Below are 8,000 nucleotides of genomic sequence, written 5' to 3'. Positions count from 1 at the left end.
TCTTGTTGGCCAGCTCAGGTTGCTGCCAATTGCTCAGATGGGGGATTTCAAGGCAGAAGGGTCAAGGTCAGGGAGAGGGACTCTGAAGGTCAACAGATAACTGGGCTCCAAAGCCGAGCCCCTTTGGGATCTTGAGATTGAAAAGGGACCCTCACAGAGTGCTGCCAGACACAGCGGCCTCAAAGGTTTGGTCCTGAGCTGGGTCCAGGGCTGCCACAAGCAGGACGAGGAGGCCTCTGGAGGTGTCGGATCATTTTCTCCATCGATTTGCCCAAGATGGAGAGATCGGTCCGGCCTCGTCTCTCTGGTGCCAGACCTTCAGTTCAAAAGTCTGTAAACCTAGGAAAAAGGAGGGCCATGTGCCCTTAGCAGTTTCTGATTCTCCTGGCACTGCAATCTGATTTTTGGAGACGATGCTATGTAGGACAAATTCCTCCTATCACTGAATTCCAGCTGGAGGAGACCTTTATAAAATAAAATATCAAATTAAAATAAAAGTAAAAAATAATATTTCCTTGGGGGCCAGAGAAGTAAAGAGGATCCTTTAGTTAGTAAATGACCAGGGTCACATAGCTAGCAATTGTCTGAGGCTGAATTTTACTTCAGGTCTTCTCGATTCCAGGCCCAATACTCTATCCACTGAGCCACCTAACTGCCTTTTGGGCATCCAGAGGATAAATGACTTGTCCAAGATCACATAGCTAGCACGTGTGTGAGGCTGAATTTGAACTCAGGGCTTCCTGACCCCAGACCCTGCCCTTTATCCACCGCTCCACTTAGCTTCCCAGTGATAATAACTAGCTCTCATAGAGCACCTTCTATGTGCTTGACATTGTGCTAAACCTCTGACATTTGCATTCTGGGGAATTTGCTCATTCTCTTTGGTAGGTTTTTTTTTTAAAACCTTAACTTCTGTTTTATAATCAATGCTGTGTATTAGCATTAAGGCAGAAGAGTAGTAAGGGCTAGGCAATGGGAGTTAAGTGATTTGCTCAGGGTCACACAGCTAGGAAATATCTGAGGTCAGATTTGAACCCAGGACCTTTGGGTCTGTCTGACCGGTTTTGTATTCACAAAATGAGGAGGTTGAGCCCAATGTCTCCTCTGTTCTCCTATATTAGTACTTTTTGATAAAGTTTAAAAGGGTAGATAAATGAATAAAAATTGGATATATTTTAATTTTATCATCAAACTTTATCCTTTTTATTTCCCAAAACAGATAATTTCATCATCTCCTTCTTTTCCCAAAGCAGCCAAGTGGCACAATAGATCATGTGCTAGACTTAGAATCTGGAAGGTTTAAATGAAAATCCTCAGATACTTAGTAGCTGTGTGACCCTGGGCAAGTCACTTCGCCTCTGATTGCCTCAGTTTCCTCATTTGTAAAGTGAAAATAATAATAGCACCTTCCTCTCAGGAATGTTTGTCAGGATCAAATGAAATAAGCAGGAAAGCATTTTCCAAATCTTAAAGGACTGTATAAATACTATTATTACTCATAATAAAATAGGCTTGCTTTCTTTTTCCTGGCTCCAAAATCCCTGGAAATTTTATATCTTTAGACTTTCTTGGAGCATTTGGGAAAGGCGGACTAACCACAGGCAAAAATGAAAGCAACACGAGACTGGAGTTTGGAGAATCTGAGATTTTAATGTTGGGTGAATTTAATATTTTCAATCTTGGACAATAATTTCCAGGGAAAATCCCAGTTCAGAAAAAAGAGGTTTTTGGCAAGGTAGTTGGAAGTGGGAAAAGGATTTAAAGTAGAGAACAGAAAAGAAAGTAGAGTCTTTGGGAAAAAAATCAAATAAATTGGGTAAAAATCATAACAAACTTTTTTTTCCCCATCACTTTACATTTTATGATATGCTTTCTTCACAATAGCTTTTATTACGCCCATTTTACAGATTAGAAAACTGAGGTAAAGAGAAACCCCACAGATAGGAAGGGTCAGTCTTAGAACTCAAAGCCAGGTTTTGTGCTCTGCATTCTGGGCTCTTAATGGGGCATGCTGTCTCTTTGGTAATGGAATGTCCAGAGAGGATGCACCATTGTCACCCAATTCCCAAATCTCCAGGCTGAAAGGCAACTCAGCACCCAGGGAGGCATCCCCCTTTCAAAATACCTGACAAGAGGCATTCCAGTCTTTCCGTGAATGTCTTTAATGAGAATGAGATCCCTACTTCCAAGACAGCCAGTTCCTCTTGGGGGAAGTTTTAATTTGTTAAATTAAATTTAAATTTGTTAACATGTTAAGAAGTATTTTTCTGTGACATCAAGACCAAATTGGATTCCTTTTAACTTCCACTCATTCCCTGATTTTGCCTGTGGAGCCAAATAAAATAAGTGGGCAAAGGAGAAGGAGGGTTGGATTTGCTTAGCTGTGTGACCTTGTGAAAATCACTTAATCCTGCTTTGCCTCAGTTTCCTTATCTGTAAAATGAGCTGGAGAAGGAAATGGCTAACCACTCCATTATCTCTCCCAAGAAAAACCCAAATGGGGTCAGGAAGAGTTGGACATGACTGAAAACAACATAACAACAAAAAAATCTGAACTCTTTGCCTGGCATTCAAAGCCCCCTCTGCATTCTGGTGCTATTCATCCTGAGAATTCCTTCTTTCTTCACTTCCTCCTTCTTGACATTCCTGGCTTCCTAAAAGACTCATCTCAAACCCTACCTTCTTCATGAGCCCTTCTCCTCCTCCTCCTCCTTCTGCTAGTGCCTTCCTTCTGAGACTCAGTCACTTAATTTCTCTGGGTCTCTGCTCAAGTCAAATGAGGGTATTGGACCCCACAGCTTTGGAGATGCCTCCCAGTTTGGAATCAATGATCCCAATAAGCTTAGTCCATCTTCTAAGGGGCAGCTACTCAGATGTCTGAAGACAGTCATCATGCCTTTCCCCTCCAGCCCTCCCCAATGTCTGCTGTCCAAGGTAGACAAAGCCTTCAGGGAGGGATGGCTCATAGCCTGGCACTGTGCCCAGCCTGCCAGGTACTGGTCCTCCTACAGATCCGGTGTAGGTTTGGGCATCATGTGCAGTCTGATTACACTATTGTCCTTAGTGAGGAGACAGATCAAAAGGCAGGAGGCAGGGCCCCTCCTTGCACAAATATTTACTCTAGTCTGTGGGCAGGATATGGGGCAGGCACAAGTATATGAGACGAGTTTGGGCACTGTCCAGAGGTCAGAGGAGGGGAGGAATCCTTGAGGGCCACGCTGCTCCAGGACCAAGTGAGGGCCCCTCCCTGGAAAGTGGGAGACCCCATTCAGGCCCCCCACCTCAGGCTCAGGATGGGATCCTTCTCTATCTGTGACTTCAACAGAGACTGCTGTCAGTCTTAGAGAAGGAACTCTTCTCCCACTAGCTATACTGGAAGGGACAGCCAAGGAGACCCCTTTTTTCCCCCAAACCAAACCAAACCATTCTTCCTTCTCAATGATTCTTCATCACCCACCGTGAGATTTCGAGGTCCAGGGAATTTGATCTTCTCAATACTGGCATGGTAGAGTCAGAGAGCCGCTGATATGGACCCGTTCACTAAACTCAGATTAATGAAGCTCTTGTATTAGAAGCATCTTCTAAAGTCAGGTACTGGCTACCGAGGCAGAAACAGAGATGAACAAAGACCCTCAAGGACCTATAATCAAGTAGATGAGACAGAACATATACTGAATTATTGTGGTTATTATTGTCCAGTTCTTTCAGCCCTGTCTGACTCTCTGTGACTTCATTGGGGAGTTTTCTTGGCAGAGATACTGGAATAGCTTGTCATTTCCTTTTCCAGCTCATGTTGCAGTTGAGGAAACTGAGGCACACAGGGTGATGTGACCTGCCCAGAGTCACACAGCTGATTTGCCATTTCCTTCTCCAGTTCATTTTTCAGTTGAGGAAACTGAGGCACACAGGGTGAAATGACCTGCCCAGAGTCACACTTCTGGTTTGCCATTTCCTTTTCCAACTCATTTTATAGTTGAGGAATCTGAGGCCAACAAGGTGAAGTGACTTGTCCAGGGTGACATAGCTGGTTTGCCATTTCCTTTTCCAACTCATTTTACAGTTGAGGAATCTGAGGCCAACAAGGTGAAGTGACTTGTCCAGGGTGACACAGCTAGTTTGCCTTTTCCTTCTCCAGCTCATTTTACAGTTGAGAAAACTGAGACCAACAGGTTCAAGTGACGTTCCCAGGGTCACACAGGTAGAAAGGGACCAAGGCTGGATTTGAACTCATGAAAATGAGTCTTTCTGATTCCAAGCCCAGTGCTCTATCCACTGTGCCCTCTAACTGCCCTTGCACTGAATTAGCTACAATACAAATCAGGACTCAGGAAAGGTCTACAGAAAGCCCAGAGAGAATTCTCAGGAGGGGAGGGTGACTTCTGTCCCCAGGGATAAGTTTTCCTTTGGACAGTGGCATCTGATCTGGGCCTTGAAGACCAAAGACACTTCAGGGGTAAGGGAGAGTGTGAGCCAAAGTATGACAAAAAGGCAAGTCTGGATTTTATTTAGTGGACAATGAAGCACCAAGGAAGGCAGTGGAGACCCAAGGGATGTCCTTATCCTTCAAGGCCCTGCTCAAGGGTTCACTCTCCCATGAAATATCCTTGTTCCCTGCATCCTTACACTCAGGGCCAGGAGAGACATAAAGATCTCTGAAACCCAGCCCTCGCCCCCAGAGAGCTCACCATCTAGTAGGAGGGCTGGAACTATCATACAAATTAGAACTTGCTAAGTGTTCTTTCCACTGGAAAAGAATCTAGCTGAGAGGTGGTTTCATTCCCCGATGGGACCAACAAGAGACTGGCTGCCATCTTAGGAGAGAACCTTGGAGACCTTCCCAAGAGAGCCTTGGGCTGACATTCCTCTTCTGGGTGGCTTCCCCAGCTCGTCAGGGCAGAGGAGGATAAGCAGCTAACTTGGCCCACCTGTCACCCAGAAATAGAGCCTATGGCATCACCAAGCTCTGGGTCATTAGTCTTCCCATCTGGGGAAGAAGGTTCCTTGGGGTGGCATGAGGCCCTTGACCTGCTCCCTGCCCCCAGACTGGCATTTGGGGCCTAGAAGAAGAGGCAGGGCTTTAAACCTGCTAATCCTTAGATAAACTCACAACCAGGTGCCCACAGTGTAAACTGGCAAGGGAGAGGACACGTGGCAAGAGTCTGCTAATGAAAAGTTCTTTCTTTTTCTCCTCACCTTCTGTGTGTGCAAGTCCGTGTATAGAAAATGGGGATATTAGTGGAGGCAAAAAGACAAATTCTGTATCTATCTAACTTGCCTATTTTAACATTTTTATCTTACTGTATTTTATTTTAATAATTTTAATTCCTGATTGCTCAATCCTAAATGGATAAGAATGCCCTTGGTCAGGACAATAGGGCATCCTCTGCTGAGGAGAAGGAATCCTTTGATGAAAAGAAGGATTCCCAGCTCTCTGTTCCTTCTAGGACAGTTTCTTAACCTTTTTTTAAAATAATTTTTATTTTTTAGAAAAGTCATCATGTCTTGGATCCTCAGAAAATGGACTCTGCTGAAATGAGTTCACAGAGCCCTGACATCTAAGGGATTTGCGGATCCTAGGGTGCGATCCCTATTCTAGGGCCATAGCCAGAGTCAGAAGGGGTCCGAGTCTATCCAATCCAACACCCTCATATTTATTTGTTGTGGTTCAACTGTTTCCAGTCATGTCTGACTCTTTATGACCCCATTTGGGGTTTTCTTGGCAGAGATCTTGGAGCGGTTGGCCATTTTTTAGATGATAATGATAATGCGAGAACATTAAGGCTCGCCAAGAATTCAATATAGATTATCTCATTTGTAACTTGACAAACTGAGATTCTGAGAGGCAGTGACTTGCCCAAGGTCTCACAGGTAGAAAGAAGTTCAGATTTGAATCCAGGTTCTCTAAATCCAGAAACGATGCTCTTTCACCTTGTCTCGAGAGAATATTCCAACCCTCCAACATCCCACTCCAGAAAAATGAATTTGGGTTACAATGACAAAAAAGTGAAATACCTCAAGGAGGCATGCAAACACATAAGAATATGCATGAAAATTAAAGGCAGGCAGAGGCAGGACAATAACATCCAAGATCAAGACAGGTTTCTAGAAGGAAAAGGGTCACCCAGCTAGAGCAATCACTTGACCCCCATTGCCTGGCTCTTCCCACTCATCTGCCTTGGAATCAATGTACGGTATTGATTCTAAGATGGAAGGTATGTGTTAAAAAAAAAAGCTAAGGGATCATTCCTGTACTCATCCCCCAATCCAATCAATCCATAAACTTTTACTAAGCACCTACTATCTGCCAGTCGCTCTGCTCCTCTCCAGAGATATAGAAAGAGAAAAAAAGATGGTCCCCGACCTCAAGGGGTTTACAATTTAATGGATGAAGCAAACTATACATAAATATTTTGAAAGCAAGTGATATACAGGATAGATTGGGGTGAGGGATGAACTAAGGAGGGCCCTGGAATTAAGAGGGATTGGGAAAGGGAAGGCACTGGAATTAAGAGGCCCATGCCTGGAATAAATCTGGGCTAGGTCATACAGTACGGCTCCAAGGACTAAGCCCTGGGTCTTTGTGATCTTTGGCATATATCCTAGGCTTTGCCTGCAGCTCTTGGAGAAGGAGTCATTATCAGATAATGGGTTAGCAGAAAAATGGGGCAAGAGCTTGGTTGGAATTCAGGAGACTTGACTGAGATTGCAAGTGGCCTGGAGAACTGTACTGGGAGAGTGAGAAGGGAAGGCTGGGTAGGTAAAGTGGGATCAGAGAGTTTCTTTTTTATGGAGTGTTTTACAGAAAACCTGGAATTGGAAGTCTGGTCTTTAGCAAGAGTTATTAGGTGTGGCAACCTTAAAACTGAGAGGGCCTTGTGCACCAGGAATGACCCCCAAGAAGGCATAAGTATTTTATGTAAAAATATTCATAGGAAGTGGAATAGAGCATAGGGGGCTCCAATCACCCTATTGGTTCACCTGCCTATTTATATATTTCTATATAGGTTTCACTCTATTCTGGCATTCAAAGCTCAAGTTGGATAATTAACAGTGTAAGGCAAAGAAATCTAGCTCTTTGCCATGTGGGGCAGAGATAGATCCTGGCCCTGGATAAATGATCCAATTCCCTTGTTGTCTATGAGACTAAAGGTATATGTACTCTTCTCCCTGCACCAGTGATGCCCAGATGACCCAGACAAAGAAAAGGAAGGCAAGTGGAGGAGAAGCCCATTGGTTCAGAGTCCATACCCTCAATGAGTCATCTCCTACCCCAAGACATCTTGACCATAGTTTGAGCACTGGCTCCCCAGGGAAGTCTCAATCACGTTATTTCTTTTATGAAGTCACACTCCCCTGCAAAGAGCTTGTCAGGATCCGTTGGTATGCGAGTTCATTTCATGACCTCCTTTTTTTCTTTTTCTTTTTTTAATCTTTGTTATAAGGGATGGCTCCCTTGGGAGGCAAGGCACGAAGGATATAGTCAGAAATGAAGGTGGTATAAAAACATATGATATCAATAAATTAAAAAAAATTAAAAACACATGTTCACTTTTGACTTTGTAATTAAATCTGAATCTTAGTGGGGATGCCAAAATTCTGTTGCAATAAAAGACCCTTCACATGTTCAGTACTGCAAGCTGAGATATCCACAAAGGACCCTAAAAAAACTTTTGTAGAATATAAACTGAGTTCCAAAGAAAGATTTCTTTCTTCACTGTGATGCTGGTGCCAGAGAGACAGAGAGAGAGACAGAGTGAGAGACAGAGAGATAGAGAGGGAGACGTTAGAGAGATGGATGATAGAAATATGAATAAATGAGAACTCTATAAATAAGAAATAGATGAGAGATGAATGAAAGAAAAAAGATAGATGAGAGAAATAGATGATGGGTAGAGAAATAGATAATAGAGACAGACAGGCAAATAGATAGATGATTAGATAGATAGATAGATAGATAGATAGATAGATAGATAGATAGATAGATAGATGGATGGATGGAT

The sequence above is a fragment of the Gracilinanus agilis genome, chromosome 6 (genome assembly GCF_016433145.1).
Source record: "Gracilinanus agilis isolate LMUSP501 chromosome 6, AgileGrace, whole genome shotgun sequence".
In the NCBI taxonomy this organism is placed as follows: domain Eukaryota; kingdom Metazoa; phylum Chordata; class Mammalia; order Didelphimorphia; family Didelphidae; genus Gracilinanus; species Gracilinanus agilis.
Note: the sequence above shows the minus strand (reverse complement) of the source record.